A 21,703-nucleotide genomic window follows, 5' to 3' on the forward strand; every position below is an offset into this window, starting at 1 on the left:
ACTCTTTATGCGTTTTTTATTTCTTTGTTTGCCATAAATAACACAATTTAGATATTTTCGGAGTAAAATTCGGTTTTTGTTAGTAAAATATTTGAAATTGTTAATAATATTATAAGTTTGGTTATATTTTCGTATTTCGGTAATGCCCGATAATCTAAAACGGAATTCTGGAATTTTCTGTCACTTGCGAAAAGGGTAAAGTATAACGATTTTAACGACGAAATTAAATGTTGTTAAATTCACTCGACGCATTTGATGGTTTTGGATAATTAAAAGCACTACTAACTTCATAGGTGCCCAAACTCTTTATTCTTGGGGTCTCAATATACGAAATAAAGGCCCACAGAAGGACCAGTAAGTGCTTTAATTTTGAAAAAAAAAAATAAAAAAATAAAAAATACACTACTGATGGATGGCTTCAAAATATAAAACAAATATTCGCCATTCGAATTCATAAATAAAGAACACAGTGAAGGCTCTATTAAACGGACGCCCTATTAAGCGGACTTTTTTAGCTATGCACAATGTTTATGTTTATTAAGTGTAATCTATTAAGCGGACAACCCTATCAGAAAGGCTGGTAACTAGACATTGAGCAGCCTTAGATTCGTTATTTTTTCCCATAACATTTGTTTGTGTAAACATATTCAAATTTAAATACCAAGTATAATTCCTTGGATTCTTATACTGACAAAAATATTTTATTCGTAAAAAAAATGTTCACAGTATTGAAGAGTTTATTACATGCATACCACAGCAACGCATTTCCAGATCCCCTAGTAAATTATATAAGGTAGCTGGGCCAACAGAAACTTGTATTTTTTTCGGGTAAAACTTTACGTCTCTGTCATAAAAATTTCTTGATTTATTGCGCTTTTAGTAGTTTTGAACAGTACCGTTGGGGAGTAAGGGGGAAATCTTCCGATTCCATTCATTTTCACACTGTCGATAGGAGTTCCTATAATATTTACACTGAACAAATTTTGTTTGTGTATGTTCTCAAGTGCTCAGCTGTCTTATTTAAGAGCTTGGTTATGCATTTTATACGTTTTCGGTTTTATGCGTCCGATTACGCCCATCTACGAACTCGCAATTCGTTTTGTACTAGCTGCTTGAACGAACGGATAGACGGATGGACGTACAGACAGACAATCAACTTTCTCGTTAGTTTTAAGTGATACGTACAACCGTTAGGTGGACAAAAATATAATAATCTGTAGCAACAGGTTGCAAGAGCACAAATAGTAAACCCAACTTTTGGGTTTTCTACCACGATAATGCACCTTCGCATACAGCATAAATTTTTTATTTTTTTTTTCACCACTATGGTGCCGCTACCACTATATTTGCTTGATTTAGTTCCGTATGTTCGGCTATTCAGCAAACTCAAATGATTGCTTCGGAGAACCGTTTTGAGTCAATTGAAGACTTTAACAGAATCGCTTAGCGCAATGGAGGCTATTCTGAAAATAGACTTTAGACAACTATTTCGAGAGTTGGAAAAAGCGTTATCATGGGAGACTACTTTAAAGGAGACGTTATAGATTCTAAAGAAAAAATTAAGAATTTGGGAATTATAAACAAAGTCTTATTATTATTTGGTTATAGTAGTATGTAGATTTTAATTACTTGGAGCTGCACAGTTATATTTGAGCTTCGCAACTAAAAATCTCTCCTCTCCCATAGGCTAAAACTCTCCCCTGAGCACACTAGTAACCATCCGTCATAATTATAAATTCGTTTGATACATTTGCACTTTATTTTGAGGCATCAACCGACAGTATGACCTAGTGAATACCATTGAACAATAAAACAAAAATTTCAAATTTCCTTTGAACTTCCATTTTTTCAAAGACAACTAAGGAGGTTATTAGGATGAGGCGGTAAAACCGATTGATACTCTTTGAGAACATTCAGGACTTTCGTTATCACTATCAACCACCCGCCTACCACGTCCTGGCGCTATCTGTACATGTAAACGGATAGAGATCATCATTATGGAAATGAGAGACTACACATAAGAAACATTTAACTCAAAAAATATTTAAAATATTGATTTCAAATTTTAGTACCGTATTGTTGGAACAAGTAACAAGTAAGTATAACATATCGATTTATTGTTTTTTTCTAAAAACCAAGTGAGCCTAAAATGAAGCCTCTGATATAGTATATATTTGTTAATGTAGTTCTTTTGTAATAAAATTTTTTTTTATTTTTACAAAAATAAAAACCTTGTCCTTTTATAAATTATTGAGGCACACTCATCGGTTTTATCTTATTTTGAAGTTTTCCGAACTGCAAATTTATCTTCAGTCAATATATCTTGAATAAATTCGCTTGGTATTAGACACATGTTTGCTTATATCTATGTACAGCAGTATAGAATCAATATCTACACTCTTTTGTTTACTTAATTTGTTATTTCAACTAATTTTTAAAACTATTGCTACTATTTTGTCAAACTATTTGCCTTTTTATACATAATTTTGATTTATTGGTGGCTCTTCATTTCAAGTTTTGACATAACGATCGCGTCTCTTCACTTCATAATTTCATATATGTACATATACCTACGCATATCTCTAGAGTAGAGTAAAGCATAATTATGCAAACAAAAAAGTAAAAAAAGTTTTATAGACGCGTACATACAAATATTGTATGGAACTAGACTATTTGATGGTTATTTGTTTGCATATGTGATTGCTTATGGGTAAATATGTACATTGGTATATAAGTAAATATATTGTTTTATGTATATTTTGGCTGAACTACTACTTTTGTTCTTAACACTTACATTTTTTTACATGACTTGTACGTGCCTTGCTTCTCTTATTGTGGGTTTAATTTTTATTTTTGCTATTTTTTTTCGGTTTTTTATTTACAATTGCCTGTTGTTAGCTTTTCGGCTACATTATTTTGATTAATTCGTATTTCATCTAACAAGTGTTGGCGTCGGTTGGTGTAATTTAGGCACGAGGCACATATTTTGTGGGTGCCATTGTAAATTAGTTGCTGTTTCTTTTTTTCTACTTTTTATAGCATTTGCTTAACAAAGCTGGCAATAAATTAGAAGTTTTTTGCTTATTTTGCTACTTTTGTTGGGTTTAAAAAATTTAGAGTAGGCAAATATCAAAATTTGAAATTTGAAGCAGTTTTAATATAAAAAAAATTATGTTTATTTGTATGTTCGTTCTCTGCGCAATATTTGAGGATATCGGTTAAGATGGTATTTTCAAGCACAGACATAAAAAACCTTTCGATAATAAAGATACTCAAAACTAATTCCTTAAAAGGATATTAAAATTATCTTCAAAGTTATTACAGATTTAGCGTCGTAGAAGCTAGACATAACAGATGTAATTTAAATATGTATCTATAGTATAAGCAAATAAAGACTAAAAATATCAAATTTGCAATATTTTAAAAGTGGAGAAATTAAAAAAAAAAATGTTAAAAATCGATTTTTATTTTGAAGTAACATCCAATTTATGAATGTATGCTTTTGTTGCTTCATACAGTAATGACATTTGTAGAAATCAAGAATAACTCATAGTTTTATTTTTTGAATGATAATAAATTTAAAAGTCGTGACGTCTTTCTCGTGTCCGGAAAACACTTTTTAGGTTTTACGCTGATAAAAAGAAAAACAAAGTCTCCGATTTTCATGAGAAATAAGCATAATATTGTTGCTAACATTCTTATCATCACAAATTCGAATACGACAAATAAATATATAAGAAAATTTTAACAGGAAAGGAAATAACACAAAATTTTTTAAATAGTATAAAAATCATGTAATTAATTCCTGCATATTCTACCATTAAGAGTAAAAGTAGTAAGTCTTTGCTCATAATTTTAATATTCTTATTTTATTATTCAAAATATATGTCGGCGCACTCGACCTCGGAACGCTTGTGACAATGTTTTTTCCTATCCTCGAAACATTCAATGCACGTAGCGATTTAATAAAGAGAAATTATATCAGCCGCACCTAAAAGTGTACACGAAGACCGTGAAGAGTCGAATTGGCGCAGTTCATAGCAACTCGGACTGACGTATAGAACAACTTGGCGCATTTTTCATTGAGATCTTGGAAGAGCAGCCATTTTTTTGTAGAAGGCAAAAGTAGCACAGTATACCACTGTGTCAAATTAAATATGTGTTAAAGGGCTGTCGCATTTGTCAAAGAAAAAAATTGTTTTGCGAAATGAATTGCCACCACAATCCAAATCTACAAAAAAAAATAATTGTGTGAGCCTTCAGCCAAAACTCAATACAGAGTAATGGATGATTTTGAAAACATTTTTTAATCATTTGACTTTTTATAGGCAGAAACCAGATATCACGTCACGTTAGCCACGTCCGTCTCTCGCCTAGAAAATCGGATAATAACCCCACCCACTCCGGATATTACAGAACTTTTAAAAACAACTAAAAGAGCGATAAATGAATAACTAAAAACAACAGAGGTATTAAATGTTATCCTCAAGAAGAAGAGAGAGAGTATGAGAGCAACCGAACTAAAAATTGGACGATGAGCGTGGCAGCACTCTCCTTTGGGTGAAATCACATATCCCGGGCTGTTACAGTGTGAAAAGGAGCGAAATCGTGTTACAACCACGCCTACTTCTAATATAATACAATTTTAAATTGTATTCTATTATTTCCTTTCCAGTGTACAGATCAAGAAGCAATTAATATACCAGATAAAACTTTGCACAAAAATACCTTTTGATAATTGTCACTTTATAACCAATAAATACCTTTTGATAATTGTCACTTTATAACCAATAAATGCGCAAATCGAAACAAAACGAATTAAGCCCCTTGATTCCGAATATGTTTACCCCAGTTCCTACTGCCAACTTTTTATCGAAAATGTTGGGCAATCTGGAAGATATATATATATAATACCTGATAGAAAGATTTTCGAACTTCTGGTTGACCTTATACCGCATATATAATAATAACAATAATAATACCCAACGATTAAAATAAGTTTTTTAATAGTAAAGAGTGAGTCTATTAGAACAAATGTGCTAGAACGAGAATTGAAATCATACTTATGTGGCTTAATAGTTCGTTTAATTCAAAATTTATTCTGGAAAATGTTCAAAGTAAGGGTCTAAACTGCCTGGTAGAGCGAGCAGGAACGTTATGAGGGAAGATTTAAACTGGAATCCCAATGTAAATGATTTAAGGCAAAGAGTAAAAATTGTTTTTGAACGGAGTCTAACTTCTCCGAATGGACTTGATAACTAGGGTTTCAAACCACAGAAGCATACTTTAATACAGGCCTCACCAGAGATCTAAAAAGAATTTTTTGGTAAGCGGATCTCTAAATTCATTAGACCAACGTTTAAGGCGTTAGGAGTAGTCAGAATCTTCAAAAAATTATTATTTTCATAATTCGTTTTTGAATTATTCGACAAATAACAAAAAGAGCTCGGGCACTTCAAAGCGCTAGTTTGAAACTTTAAACGCGTTTTTCTCAAAAACTATGTTTTTTGAACTGATGACAACTGTAACACGAAAACCGCTTAGTAGATTTTAATGAAATTTATACAGCTTTTAGAATACATAATAAACTTGAACGAAAAATTTTTTGTTTTTCAAAAATTTCGATTTTTTAAGACCAATTAACTATTGATTTTTCCCAAAAATTTAGACAAAAATTCACTGAGGCCAAAATTTTGTTAATTTTTGAAAAAAAAATACTTCGATCAGACGCGAGTTTATCTATTTATACAACTAAACCGTGGAAGATGCGTGAAGATTAAAATTGGGTTTGGGGTCCATAATTACTCCTAGAATATCGGCCAATATTTAAGGAATTTTAATATAAATTAGAGGTTGCGTTTTAATGTAAGATAATACTCTTTTAATGTTCGATTATGCCTGAATGTAGCCTTTTACTGGACTTAGACTTGCTCTGTTTTGTTTTTAATTTAAGGAAGTTTATTATTTCCACCTTGTTTCGACATTAAGATAAAGTATTTGTTTCAAGGGAATTGTATATACTTATATAGCGAAGTTGGTGTCTGAAATTCAGTTTTGTAGTTGTATTAGTGTGTGTAAGATGATAAAAAGGCACAGAAGACCACGTAATACTAAGAAACCGCCTACAACTATTCTGCTTTTGAACGCATTTTCATTAACTTAAATTTTTCCCTTAAGATTACTCAAAAACGAGCGTATTAAAGCCCTTGCCACTACCGCCAAGAGAGTCTAAAAGTTGTGTAGTTAATGTTTTATTTTTGCCCTATGACGATTTGTTATGTTGTTCGGAAACGTTTAACCGCCCGTGATTGTGTCACCCACGTTTTTGAACTGGTAGGGTCATGCGCGTGGACGCTGCAGTGCCGATGATTGCACTTAACTGTGTGTGTGACTGTTGGTTTGTTTGTGTGTAAACATATATTATATTTGCAAGTATATATATTTTTGGTTTTGGCACTGTCATAAGTGAAAATGTTGTATAGCGTCGCATAAATTCAGGCATACAGCAACAAAACAAAAACAATAACAACAACTTGACTACAAAAATATGCCCTAGGCACATGTTATGACTTGTATAAGTCAAAATTCAGTGATAAATAAAAGATCACTAAGCAAGCTTGCAACAAAGGCCAGCGGAGTGGAGTTGCGAGCATTCAGCAATATAACCTTTACATACAAACATACTATATATGTAGGCTTTAGTATTGGCAGACAACACGAGCGGCAAGTTGAGCGTGCAAAAGCCGACCAAGCAGACAGCCAGCAGCATAAAATAACAACAACGTTGGCTAAAGAAAATCAAAGCCTTAAGGCAGCAACTTGCAAGGGAGTAAATTTAATTGCAGTGCGACGCTAACTATACACACACTTTGCTACAAATACTTGTTTATACATACATATACATAGGGCTTTCAAGCCCATCTGAATTAAAGCAAGCACTAAAATTATAGTTGTGCTCTGGCATTTAAGTACATGTGCACCCATTTTTGACTTAGTTTCTGTAACACCAATACTCAAACACACACATACATTTTGTCTTGTGAATTGTTTGTGCCTGAAATTGCCGGCTTGGTTTGAGGGCAAACAGCGTAAATACAATTATGAATTGTTGCATGAACAATTAATGCTGCATGCATGTATTTCGCGTACGTGCCGCCTGTATCACGCATTCTAAACTGGGTAAGTGCATACAAATTAGTGTTGTAATTTGCCGCTTGCAGACGGTTTATTTTCATTATGTAAAGAAAATTACATTAGCTAGACTATTTCAATTATAAATTTTATAACATAAATATACATTTAGTAGATGAGTGGGCTGGAGAGAGAGTGCCCTAACTATGTATAAGTATCACTCTTATGTTGCATTACAATTTACGCAATGATTGCTCATGGGTCATATAAAGAGAAAATTAGAGTTTATGACTGTCTTATTTAAGCAGTGCATGGAGTAAAATTTAAGTAGAAAGAAATGTTTTCGTTATGAAACTTATGTAATCGCAAAATTAGAGTGCGAGTATAACATAGATAGCACGCTGTAGAAGATTATTACTAAAATGTATCTAAAATAATGTCACAATGTCCACTCGGAGATATTCAACCGAATAAAAATGAGGTTTTGCGTCGATATGTGACAATGGATGAAGTATGGCTTCATCATTTCACTGCAAAATCCAAACTGCGTAGTACGTTGGCTGACAAGAATATGGCGTCCGTATTTTAAGATACGCATGAAATAACCTAGAAAAATGAAGAATCATCAACAACGACTTTATTCCAACGTTTCAAGCACGAAATCATCGAAAAACGGTCGCTTTTGAAGAAAAAACGTTACCCAAAACAATACACCGTGCCACACGTCAGTGAAAACAATGGCAAAAATCCATGAATTAGGATTTGAATTGCTTCCATATCCACCGTATTCGCCATATCTGGTCTCCATGGATCTCAAAAGAATGCACACTGGGAAGAATTTTAATAGAATAAAAAGGTGATCGCCAAAACAGAAGCCTTTTTTGAAGCAAAGGGCAATTAGTACCACCACAAGTAAGGTAGAGCTAAGTTCGGATGTAACTGAAGACTTCGTACGCTTGTAACTTGCAAGGATTAACACCTGCGAAATGCCTTTAGGTACATAAGGCCTGTTAATTGAATGAGGTCTAGTGCGAGTTTTCACCCATTTTTATTCATTCTWAGCACAAATATGCACCGTTATAAGCAAAACACACTCTTTCAATTATATTAAGATGACTTACATATTGACTGATGCATTTTAAATTTGAAAATCCTTATAATAGGTATATGGAGCCTACGAGAAGTATTGACCCGATTCAACCCTTTTTAGCATGTTCATATTCTACTATGAGGAAAGAATTCTCTCATTTCAATTCCAATTATATATCTCTCACTTTGACCGCTATTTCCGGAAAAAAGTCAACTTGGGGTCCAAATATTCGGTATCTAGGGGCTTGAACAGTTTTTGCTAGACTTGGACGATTTTGGCCATAAGGTGGTATTACCTAATGCCATTCTTCTCACAAAGTTTTATGCCGATACATTAATTAAAGTTGTGTTATATGGGCGCTGGGCGTGGCCGTACCCCGCTTTTCTCAATTTTTGCACTGTATAAGAATGTCAAAAAATGTCAGGTACTAACCATTTCATCGAAAAAGGGTCTCGAGACCCAAAAAGTATTATCACCATGCGCTCCGTTCCATCTCTGGCGTGTTTAGCTCTTGATTTATCGCACTTTTAGTAGTTTTTAACAGTACCGTTATATGGAGTACATACAACCATTATGCAAACAAAGCTATTCTACTCTGTAGCAACGTATTGGTAGCGTATAAAAATGATGTGGAAAAGTTTGAGTATCGTTATAATCAGTGTATCACCCTTTGAAGAAAAATATGTTGAATAAAAAACGCGTGGCTATGGTAGGCCGAGGACTTTTGTATTTACCTATTATTCTTAAATAGTTAAACATCGAAGATAAAAAAAATCGCATTTTTATTTCTAAACTTATGTTTTAACTACTTTGTTAATTTTTTGGCGTGGTAAAACTAAAAAATTGTGTCCCTACTCAATCCACTGTAATGTAGATGCGTTTGGGTTAGTCCACGCCACCCTATAAAATCGTAAAAGCGTATTTTTCTAAAATACATATCTAACGACGATGATATTGGAGTCTATTGCATATATCCACTTGAAATTTTAACAACTTAGACCTGTTATAAGTTCTGTTATAAATTAAAAAATTAAACTATAATATATTTTTTAATGAATTAGTTTTATTTAATAATACCTATATCTATGTAGTGACGTACATAGTTTTATTAAAAATGTGTCACCTTTTCGAATTCACAAAAGACTTTAAATGATTTGATTATTCATCAATAGCACGTTGATAATATTAACGACACCGCTGGAACCAAAATTTTGTTGAGAGTTTTTGGTGGAATAATATACTACTGAGTACTATCTATCAACTCCACATTCAAGTTTCTTGACCATTGCAGCATCTTGCAAACAGCAATAACTGCCATGAAGATATCAATGGATTTATTGTTCCGGACCGCAACCTTTCTCAGAGTGACCGCTACCCACTCAGATACTATGGTGGAGATGCTAGTCTTGAAATGGCTGTTTCCTCTCTTTATATTTTTCATCGAGCTATTTCATGATTTGACTGGTTTAACTGCCTGGTCACAGCGGAATTGCAACTGCAAGACTGATTAGTTTGCCAAATTCAGTCCGTTTACCTGCAGAATAGGAACGACTCTGGTTTTAGGCAGCTACTTGACCTCAGCAAATATCACCTTTTAATAGTTAGAGGAATTATTACTTGACATAAGCTGCTTGTAAGTCGATGAGATTCTCGAATATCCCACCTTTGCGAGAACAAGGTTAAACCTCGGATCTCACTGTTTCAGACATTCTTGTAAAATAATGGAAACTCAATTAATTTTGAGACAGGTTCAATGCGGTTTATACAGAATTTTAGTTCCGTAGTTGTTATTTGTATTTTGCTGCTCCAGAAATAAAATTCTGGAGAGTTTTTTAATTTTATTTAAAAAAAAGCCAACAATTTTTTTACTATCCATTTTTTTATGGTGGTTTTATTGATATCTTAAGAATACAGAAAGAAATATTTTACAAGCAAATATTAAAAATTAAAATAATTAGAGGTGGGCGTTAGACAGATGTAAAAAAAATGGCGCATCGTGGTGACATTGATCCTGACTCTTCTGGTGGTCTTAAAAAAAAATCAAAAGAAATAGAAAAAGAAAAGAAATCAGTAAGGATGCTGTTATTTATTTCAGGGAACACGAAAAAAATTGTTTTTTCCTGAAAATAAAAATCATTTTTTACGCTATTTTTTTATTTTTTTGAAATTCCTGAATTTTTTAAAAAATATTAAAAACAAAGGATTAAGGATTATATAAATATAAAGAATAAAGGATTACATAAAGAAGGTTCACACAAAATTTCAAGTAAATCGGTTGTATAGAACTTGATATAATGCCGGTACTGTGTGGAAAAAAGTAGTTTCGAGAAAAACGCGTTTAAAAAAGTGAGTCTACCTACCTACCGGGCTAGATACTGCGTCACTAAAGTAACTGTAGCTCTTAAAATAATTTTATTTTTAAAAATCCTTTGGAGAATATGTTCTTAAGCGTCTAAACTTCAAATATGTGAAAAAAAATCGAATTTTCCAAATTTTAGAGTAGAATACCCCCCTAAATATTATTAAGTTAAAGTTCTGTATTCTGTAACTCTGTAATATATCATTCCTGTATTCAAAACTTTTCTCAGTATTTTTATATAGAAACTTTACAAAAAGTCGTAAAAATGTAATAAACAAAAAATATCCAAGGAATTCTAAATTTTTTTAACAAATAGGGAATATTACATTTATCATAACCGAAATGAGATAAAATTTGCTGCTCTGACAGCAAAATATTCCAAAAGACAAGTTAAGACTTAAAGGATCGCTTCTAATAGGAATTATAACTATATTAATAATTATATGAATAATTATCGAAGTAACTGTCGTTTATTTAGAAACAAAAATTATAAGCGCAGTCCGGTTTCTCTTTATACTAAATACTTTTTAGCTAAAGTAATTTCTTCGAAATAATTAGTATATGGAAAACAATATTATTCAGATTTTAAAGAAATGAGTCTGAACATGCATAGATACGTTGCCAAGCCCTTGGTTTTAAGGGTTCTAAAAAAAAATCAGAAAAAATATAATGAAAAAAATGAACAAAATGTGAATAAAAAATTTCCCACACCAACGTTGTATATTATATCCATCCACCATTGTAACTACATTCAGCTAAAAATCTAAGAAAATGGCTTAATTTTAAACAACGCTCATGCAATTTTGCACGATCCGAAATAATGCGATGCCACATTCTTACAGTTACTTATACATACATAAATATAAATATATACCAAGCATAAATAATGCTTGGGTGCAGTCATGTGTCACCGAATCGACGGTATTTGCATAAAGCATTATTTTCTAGGCCGCTGATGCTGCCGCCGAGCCATTATTAAAACCGAATATTAAACCGAACATCAAAAGCAAAAACACAGCAACGAGCAAACGATGCAACATGCAACACACCACTGCAGCTGTGGCCAACTATTAAAATGTTCTTCATTAACTTTTGCAGTAAGCTGTCGCTGTTGACATGCAAGCAAAGCGCAAAAGAAAAAAAATATATGGCCGTAACTAAATCCCACATGTCGCACGTAAGTACACGCATTTACATTGTTTATGACACCGTGTCAGACACATACCGCCCGTCATTATGTGCCACAAAAATCTCAAACTAAGCGTGCCACCGTCAAACGCTTAATACAGTTTTTGAAAGGTAGGCGACAAAATTGATTTTCCCGCTGCCGTTGTCACATACAAAAAACGCCTCTTTGCTTTGTCGCGTTCGCCGCTTAAGTCTTTCGTTATCATTAAGCTGCCTTTATGGTTTATTGAGTGCGAAAGGTGTGCGATAAAGCAGGCGATTTTTCACATTTTTTCTTTTTTTTTTGGGGGTTTTCTGGTTAGGCTATAAAATTGCAATGCGCGGGCGCAAGTATGCACTGAGAATTCATATCATGACGTTTTTAAAAATTTAAGATAAAAATATTTTATGACTGACAGTGATTTCAGTGCCAAATGTCACATCAAAATTATCATTACATTCATGTTTAGTCCACGCTTGCTGTTCTGAAGTTCATAAAGTGCATTCGCCAATTTTTAAGATGAGTAAAATTGTTCAATAAAGAAGTTTCTTTAAATTTTGTGTGCAGAATCAAATTTCTGTTGATGAAACGTTCAGAATGTTGGAAAAGGTCTTCAATAATAATTGTTTGTCGCGAGCAAGTTATTTTGATTGGTACAAATTATTCAAAAAATTGATGACGAACTACATACAGGACAGCCAACAAATCACTAATATAAAAGAAATTGGTACTGCTTACAGTCGGAAGGATAAGTAAAAACCATGTTGACAGATCAATCCCAAACAAGGTTTTTGAATGCTTCAACAGCATCTTCTGGCGACGAAAATCGTTGACAACGTATTATATTCTTGATGTGTGGGAATAAAAAGAAGTCATTGGGTGCCAAGTCAGGGCTGTACGGCGGATGATCCATCAATTCGACGTTTTGGCCGGTCAAAAAGTCGCTGGTTTGAGCCGATGTGTGAGAGCTCGCATTGTCATGGTGCACAATGATTCTTCTTCTCTTGTTCGTTTTTCGAATTTCTCCGAGGACTTCAGGCAAACAAATGGTGGTGTACCACTCAGAATTGACCGTCCTACGTTGCTCAAGCGGAACAATCGCCACATTACTAGTTTTGCCGAAGAAACAGGCGACCATTTGCTTCGAAGTGCTTCTTCCACGAACAACTTTCGTTGGATTTGGCTCGTCTTGGAAGACCCACACGGTCGATTGCTGTTTTGTTTCGGGCTTATACGCATAGATCTATGATTCGTCACCTGTGACCATCTTATAATCGTCTTTTGAAGCACCGCGATCGTATTTTTTCAGCATTTCTTTACACCAATCCAAACGAGCATTTTTTTGAGSGATTGTCAAATTGTGCGGGATCCAACGAGAACAAACCTTTTTACGGCCAGGTGTTCATGCAATATCGAATGTATGCTGGTGGGAGAAATACATAGGCATGCCTCTAACTGAAGGTATGTTACATTACGGTCTTTCATTATCAGTTCACCTACGGGATCGATGTTTTCTGGCACAACGGCTATTTTTGGACGACCTTTACGGAATTCGTCTCTGAGCGAGCGTCGGCCACGATTGAATTCGTTGTACCAGTTTTTCACAGTGCTATAGGATGGTGCTTCATAGTCATATAAAGATTTTAGTTCGTCGATGCACTCTTGTCGTGATAATCCACGTCGAAAATTGTGAAAAATGATCGCACGAAAATGTTCACGAGTTAATTCCATTTTTTGGCCGAGATGAATTTTTTAATTCTCTGTAAATAAAACAATTCACGATTAAATGACAAAACGTTCTGAGCGATGTTATGCTAAAAAATGTCAAACTTTCCAATGGAAATATCAGATTGTACCTGGCAACACTTAGTGTTGCCTAGGCCAGAAATATATATAGCAGCCTCCGTATTACTGGCGGTTAGTCAATAATAATACAACCTCTCTGCATAATGTTAGCAGTCTAATGGCTGGACATAGCTCGATAGGCAGGGGATCGGTGGATAAAATAAACGATACACCCCCATGCTTTATCTAGTAAAGATAGTTTCAAGTCATGCTGATAAAGTGTGAATGGCGCAAGAGTAGACGAACTACCAGCGAAACTGTCCAACACGCGGACGAATCAAAAGTGACTAATTTAGCATCGTGCTGTGTCAGAGAATGTTCTTAGAAGCAGGGAGGCAGAAAAGTGACATGCATATTAGATTTCAGGCCGCAAGTGCCTTCTGCGAAACGAAATGCCTGATGAGATTGCTTCTGTTCGACCTTAGTTAGAGCTAGTCTTAGATATCTAGGAGCTTCGCAGTTCAAGTGACTGGATGAAGTAGCAGAATTAAATATCAAATCATTATTAAACTCCAAGCCCCACACTAAGTAAGCATCAGCTTGTATTAGTACATTTCCTTCTGGCATTGCAAAGGTATGGAGTGTGAGAAAGCTATTGTAACATAGCCTAACCTATACATTTCAACGGTATTTAACACAAGTTAGGTTAGGCTAATCTGGTGGGTCAATAAGTTAAGCATAGGCCAGTTAGGCTCCTTGCGTTAACAAATGGAGTTCACGTGCTAAGACCAAGCCTGCGCTTCAGGCGAATTTTAACAAATTCTTCGACCTCACTAACGATACTTCCACCAGTGTATCATACTGTGAGGATCCCAGATGCTTACGCGTAGTCTTGACAATGCAGAATACTAGATGCTCCATTGTTTGGCTGGTGCCATCCTCTAGACATTTCCTGTAGTCTTCTCGATCTGTCAGTCCCATCTTGCAAGACAGTTAGTATTCCCATTATGCTCCTAGAGTCACTTGTATCGAGTGCCCACAGGAATTATGTGTACTTTCGACGTATCGCTGCCAGTCTGGCACCCTTGTAGGTCATTCCATTGGGTTTTGATTTTCTTCAACAAGCTTTTGTCAAGGTCATTGTATAGATAATGCATGGGTTTCCCAATGTTGATCACGTTTTCAGATGTTAACCTTACACTAGTTTAGGCAATATTGGCCACTATTTCACTGCTTTAAATGTCAGGTCCAAGCCGCTCTTCTCTAGACTGAGAGAAGCTCGACCGAGGCAATATTACAACATTTGTGGAGCTTCACTTGCAGTACCCTCAGCTCTTGGTTTAGGACCATCAGACTATTGATTGCCCTTTTCCTCTACCTCCACTCCCTTTAAGACAAATGAGTAGCCATGATCTCTTCTATTGATTCTTTTCTACTTCACACGCGCTTCTTGACACGAAGGAACGTGTTTTCCACGCCCGCCTCTACTTCCCATGCAGTATTTAACAAAACTTGTCAATAGATTTAAAACCAAATTTGAACCCAAAATAATAGGAATGTGGACTTCACCTTTTTCCCAACATACACATAACTCTTTTTTGGAAAAAGGGTATTAACTACTTTCATAAATCTTACTCCAACGGTTACATAAAATAAAATAAGCCAGACGAACATGTAATAAATGTCAACTGCGGAGCCAATAGCGCCATAACTACAACATATTACTACTTTAAATACTCATGTAGACATGTTGGGGAACTATTAGTTGACGAAATGTTATCATAAAACCAACAATAAAAAATGAGGGACTGCAAAATTACCATCATCAGAAACAGCAAGCCCCTAAAACGACAGAAACTAAACAACGAACACATCAAACAGAAACACCCAAACAAACAGCAACCACTCAGCATTCAATTAGCACACAAATGCAGCCATTACTCGCCGGAGGACAGCAGTAAAAACTTTAAAAGTGTGCGCGTAAGTGCCAGAGTAGATCAGACCCACGAAGGCTTAAAAATGAAATTTTAATTTTTTCCTTTGTGTGCTGCTGTTGTTGCAGCTGAAGTGTGCGTGAGCTGCCAAATTTATTAAGATTTTCAAAGCGTAAATTGTAGAAGAAAACAAAAACCACAACACCGTTAAAGCGTAAAGTTAAAAGAGGAGCAGCTCGTTGTAACTGCATTTGAATTGCGCTACCACTCAATTGCCACTAAACAATAGCGGTATTTTTTCTTCTTCTTGATTAATTCTCACCAGCCGCTTGTGTTTTGTTTTTTTGTCGCAAAAAGTCATGTCTGCCAGCCGTCGGAAACAAAGTAATGACAATGTGAGTGCAAAGCTATGTCGCCGCACAAGTTGGCGCAATACTGCTTACATTTTATTTTGTAATTTGAAAAACAAAATAAAACAGCAGTGCAGTCGAAACAAAGTTTTGCTTAATGAAGCAATAAGAGCTGCTGAAGTGTTGCCATCAGCGGCAAATAGCATTACTTTTAGCAACGCCTTGGCAGGCATGCAATACTTTGCCACGCAAAAGTCATATAGTTTTTATTGTGATGCGTGTTTGAATGTGGGTATTAGGGTGGTCCTTAAATGTGTGAGGGGAAGATGTTTACTACAACGACACATCTAAGTAAATACAAAGTAAATAGTGCAAAATAGTGCATAGTAAACAATTTTATATTTCGACTGATGCGTTAGATCTTTCTATCTACTATCTTCATCGATTGTCCAGTGAGAATTTCATGACATTTCATTGATTGGAAGTAAAGTTATTGCGCTTTAAGTGTCAGTATGTTTGTGTTATTGCTGCGAAAATGAGCTTCGAACAAAGAGCCAACATTAGATTTTGTTTTAAAATTGTTTACCGAAACGTTTTAATTGATGAAACAAGTTTATGGCGATGATTGCCTATCCCGCAGAAGACTGCACGAGTGGTTTGAAAGTTTTCAAAGCGCTCGTGAGGAAATAAATGACGATCAACATGTGGGAAAATCAAAATCCGTGATCACCGGAAATTCCATCGGAGCTGTGCGTGAATTCATACAAAATTAGCGGAAATCTTCATTGAAATTCATGGAAATAGAATTGAACATCTCCAAAACATCGATTTATCGCATTTTGACCGAACATTTGGGCTTACGAAAGGTCTGTGTACGGTGTTAGTTCCGCACAAATTGACTGACGACCAAAAATTGTTCAGATCGATCGACGCTTGTGACCGAATATTTGACCAAAAATCACATTTTAACCATTAAACACTCCCCGTATTCACCTGATATGGCACCGTACGACTTCCTTCTTTTCGAAAAAGTTGTGAGTTATATAGAGTAAATGTTTGTATATAATTGCTAAGATTCCGATCTTCAGGTTGACGTTTCACATATTAGATATATTAAGATATTTCCTGTGAGCCCTTCCTAACTTGTTTTTTTTTTCGTCAAAATCAATTTATTTTATTCAAGTTAGTCTCCTTCTGCTTAAATACAGCCTTTTGCACGGTCCAAAAGCATGTCGAATGAGTGTTTTAGCTCGTTGGCCGTTATGGCCACCAGTATGCGCCGGTGCAAGCCTTATGAAAGGCTTCTACGTCTGCACAACGCTTTCCTGTCATGGGCAAATGCATTTTTCCGAAAACTCAAACATACTGACACTTAAAACGCAATAACTTCACTTTCAATCGTAGAAATGTCATGAAATTGTCATTAGAGAGATGAAGATAGATTCTAACGCAGCAGTCGAAATATAGATGGCACCAACAGGGGCCCCTAGATTTAAAAGTCCTGTTTACTTTGGAACTCACATTGTATGCTATATAGCAATTTCTGACTTCCCACCTGTGTTTAGGTTGGTCAAAATATAGTATGTGATATGTATATATAAAATATAAAGGTTTCTTATTGTCAAGCTGACTTTTTCCTCGTATACCAGAAAATAACGTGACTGCTAATCGGAGACATTAAACTGAGTTCTCAAAATAAGGAAAGGAAGATTCTTGAAATCTATGATTGAATATGATTTTGGGTATACAGATGAGATATATGGGATATAATTACTTATTTTAAACAAAAATTCACCAAATTCCGGATGAAAAAGTTATGCATAAAAATCACATGAAAAAAATTTAGAATATTTGTTTTCTGTCTAATTAACCATAGTCAGCCAAATTGGGTCACATAAGTGCTACTTTTGTCTGTAAGTATTGAGTATTATTATTATTATTTATATCTACCATTACGTGATAAACTTACAAACGTCAATATATAATTAAGTACTCAAAAAAGTTGTTTTGTTAACGATCCTAATTTCGACAGTAATTACTCAATTCACACTCGTATTGTACGATAGATCCATTTAATATGCAGCCAAGACCTTATTTTGGCCCTTGTCATGCAACAAAAATATAAAAAAAAAAATCGGAAAAATGACAAACGCAATACGAAATAGAAGTGACACTAATTGACTACGTGCAAGTGCACTCTAAGGTGTTGGAACAATAACATCATACAAGTAGGCATATATACATACATATATACATGTATGTACATATATGGTTTGTTGGTATTTTGAGGTGACTACAATGAGAAACCCCAACACACTCCGTCATTTATCAGGCACTAACTCAGTCAGTCAGCCAGGCAGTCAGTCACACTGTCAGCTACCTAACTGTCAAGTAGGTGTTTGCCACATCACCAACCAAATTCAAGTATTGCACAACAACAATAAGGGTAACCTAGTCTTTATTCACATTTGATTTGTTTGTAATGCAACCTCAGCACTGTTTGTTTAGAGTCATTGCAGGCGTTCAGAAAAAAATATTAACAGACATAAAAGTGTCTATTGTGTTGACTTGCCTAATTACCTTTTGATACAAATAAAGAGCACGAGCTGTTGCAACTACGAAAATAAAATTTAAGCAAAATTAAAAAAAAAAAAAGCAAAATAAAAATCAAAACTGAACTTAGTAAACCTTGCTAAAGTGTATAAGTTCAAGCCGAAGCAATTGAAGCAACCTCTGTGCACTGAGTAGCTTTGTTACGATCCGTATATGTAATTATAAATGTATTATTTCAAATTTGGTGGCATTCAATGTTGCATGCGCCATTTACACATGCTCACGCGCGCCCTGTTCACTGTTGCACACATTATAATTTAGGGCCCTATGCTCGTGCTGAGGAATTGTTCAAGTGTAGCTGCAAATGAAGCATTATATATATGGCAATTCAAGTGCGTTGTTATTACATGTTCATATATAATGTATGTAATGTATATATACAAGTATATACATATTTTTAGTATATATAAATATTTGCCACCCAAAGGAAATTTTCAGCTAATGAAATCAAAACGAGTTAAAGCTTTCGGAGTTAATTTATTTTTGTGAACAGAAATCTTGGCAATTATTAGCATTGAGCATTATTTCGCTTGTCATCCAAATGTGTACAATTTTCAATCAGTTTATTTAATGTTATTTATTAATATTTAAATTACACACCTAGTTTAAAAGCCAAAAAGGCGATTTTTGGGAAATAAAAAACAATTATATTATATATAATTAATGTATATTCTACAAAATTTCGAAAAATTATATTGGTTGTCAAAAAAGTCTTGCGGTCTTACGCCGAATGAGAATTTCTTTCAACTCTATGTGGTTTCAGCAAGATGGTGCAATTGCGACGAAAATTTCCCAATAAGCTGATATCCAGAGACTCCACATTCCGTTGGCCACCCAGGTCGTCTTACTGCACTTGACTCTTTCTTGTGGGGTTATTGCAAACAGGAAGTCTACAAAGCAAAACCAACAAATTTGAATGAACTAAGGCAATCCATTCGAGAAACAATTGCGGCTATTCCTGTCTCAACTCTCCAAGCAGTAATGMAYAACTWTTTGGTAAGATGCCGCACATGCATCAACGAGCAGGGGAGGCATTTAAATTGCATTATTTTTAAAACTATTTAAGCTGTATTTAATAAAAGTGAATTAGCCTTAACATGAATAAAAGAAAAATTAATTCCATACACTGAAAAAAAAATTATTTGATTTTCTTAATGTAGCAAAATTCATCAGCCACCCTATATGTTGAAAAACAGGGTTTCCTTTTACGAACTTTATAGAAGTTTCTGGAAAAGTTTCAAACACAATATTAGTAAATAGTATAATAAATTACAAATATTTTTCTAAAAAAAATCTCTCTTCATTCGGATGGCAAACGGATTCAATATGGACCTGAGAACACACATAAACCAAAGTCAAGCTCTCTTTATATCCAGCTTAAGAATACTTTATATCCATAATCCATTAGTCGGACTTAGAAACTTGTTAATTTTTTCCTTTTAGGATAGGCTTTGAAAATAACCACATATTGAAAAATAAGCTACGGCCTTCGAAATTATCGTTTAAAAGTTTTACCTAACAAATATTTTTCATTTTCTGACAAAATCGCATATTCTTTATTTTCCAACTATAAATACATATATATATGAATGTATATACTTTCAAGAATCAAATACGAGTACCAACACAGCAGTGGCTGGCCACGTCATCCAACACTCCACACGAATTGAAATGACTAATAAAATGATATCTTATTAAGATGGCTAAGAAGCGAATATCAAATTAAATCTTCACCACAAGACGCCGCTACCAACTGTGTCATTAGTGGCTCAGCTTGACAACAGCGGCATACATATGTGCCGACATACATACATAGAATCAATTCAAATGTACCAATTTTGGTTCAGAACCAGGCAATTGGCATATAATTTGCGAGCAATTTCAAGTATAGAAGAAAATGAACGAAACAAAAACAGCAACAAAGGCAAGAACAACGAGAGATAACAATTTCATTATTGCCGATGATTTTTTATTTAAAGTAGCAACACATACTTATATATATGTATATGTATGCATCTATATGCAAGCCTTATAAGATTTGATGTTATTATTTTTGTTTGATTTTCATTTTTGAAACTAAATATATTTTTTCTGTTTTTTTTTTTTTTTTTTTTTTTTTTTTTTTTTTTTTTTTTTTTTTTTTTCTTGTTTTGTTGCCAATAATTTGCCTAGCGGAGTTCAGTCACTCGTTTAATTGGTAATAAATTATGTTACATACAGCATTTAATTGGCATACAAACGTATTACATAAAGCCATAAACACATAGCTGTAGATGTATAAAGCTCGTGTATTGGTTTATATGGCATAAAAATCAAATAAAATTGCTTAAATGCCGAAAAGCAATTTACCTCTATGACTCTAGGCGCAGGCGAACAAGAAGAAGAAGAAGCAGTGGTAGACGAAGAAGAGAATAATTTACGAGAAATAATAAGAACAAATGAGGTACGGCTGCCAACTCTAGATCGATGTGTTGCGGCTGAGAAAGGTGTGTTCAAAATGGTAGCAAACTTGGCAAAAGACAATAAATTATATTAAATTTTATGAAATTCAATAAGCATTGTTTGCTTTAACTGGTAGTAGTTTGCTTGTAAATGGTTGAGCTAAGTTGGTTGATTGGAAGTTGGTCAAAAATAATTAATTGGCATTTTGATGCACATACATATATTGTATATATATATGTATATGGTTGTATTTCAAGAAGGTAAAGATTAGTATATTTTTTTGTTGGCAGACTTCAATACTTTGAATACAAGTTTAATTTAAAACCTATTTTTTGACTTTTTAACATTCGATATGGGATGAAAAGATAAAACAGGTAAGAAAAAGATAAGTTCGGGTGTAACGGAATGTTTTATACCCTTGCAACTTGCAAGAATGAAATCCCAGGAAATTCCCGATTTTATAATTTTTTGCGGTATACCTGTAAAGTAAGCCAGAAATTCAAAAAACTTTTTATTAACTACATTGGGCTTAAGGAACGTAGAGACGTAGAGACCTGATTTCACCAATTTTGATACTAAAAGTAGATAGATACGTCCGTCATCCAACCGGCTACCGAGCTAAAACACTCGTTCGACATGCTTTTGGATCGTGCAAAAATCTGTATTGAAGCAGAAGGAGACTATTTTGAATAAAATAAATTGATTTTGCTGAAAAAAAATCATTTGTTCTGGTTTCTTTTTAAGTCCTGTTTACTTTCACCCTTGTATATCACATATTGTCACAAAAGTCCAGCTGTCTAAATAATTTCAAGAGCTTGCTGGGCCCGACTG

This window comes from Bactrocera latifrons, unplaced genomic scaffold (genome assembly GCF_001853355.1).
Source record: "Bactrocera latifrons isolate USDA-ARS-PBARC rearing strain unplaced genomic scaffold, ASM185335v1 scaffold_9, whole genome shotgun sequence".
NCBI classification, from domain to species: domain Eukaryota; kingdom Metazoa; phylum Arthropoda; class Insecta; order Diptera; family Tephritidae; genus Bactrocera; species Bactrocera latifrons.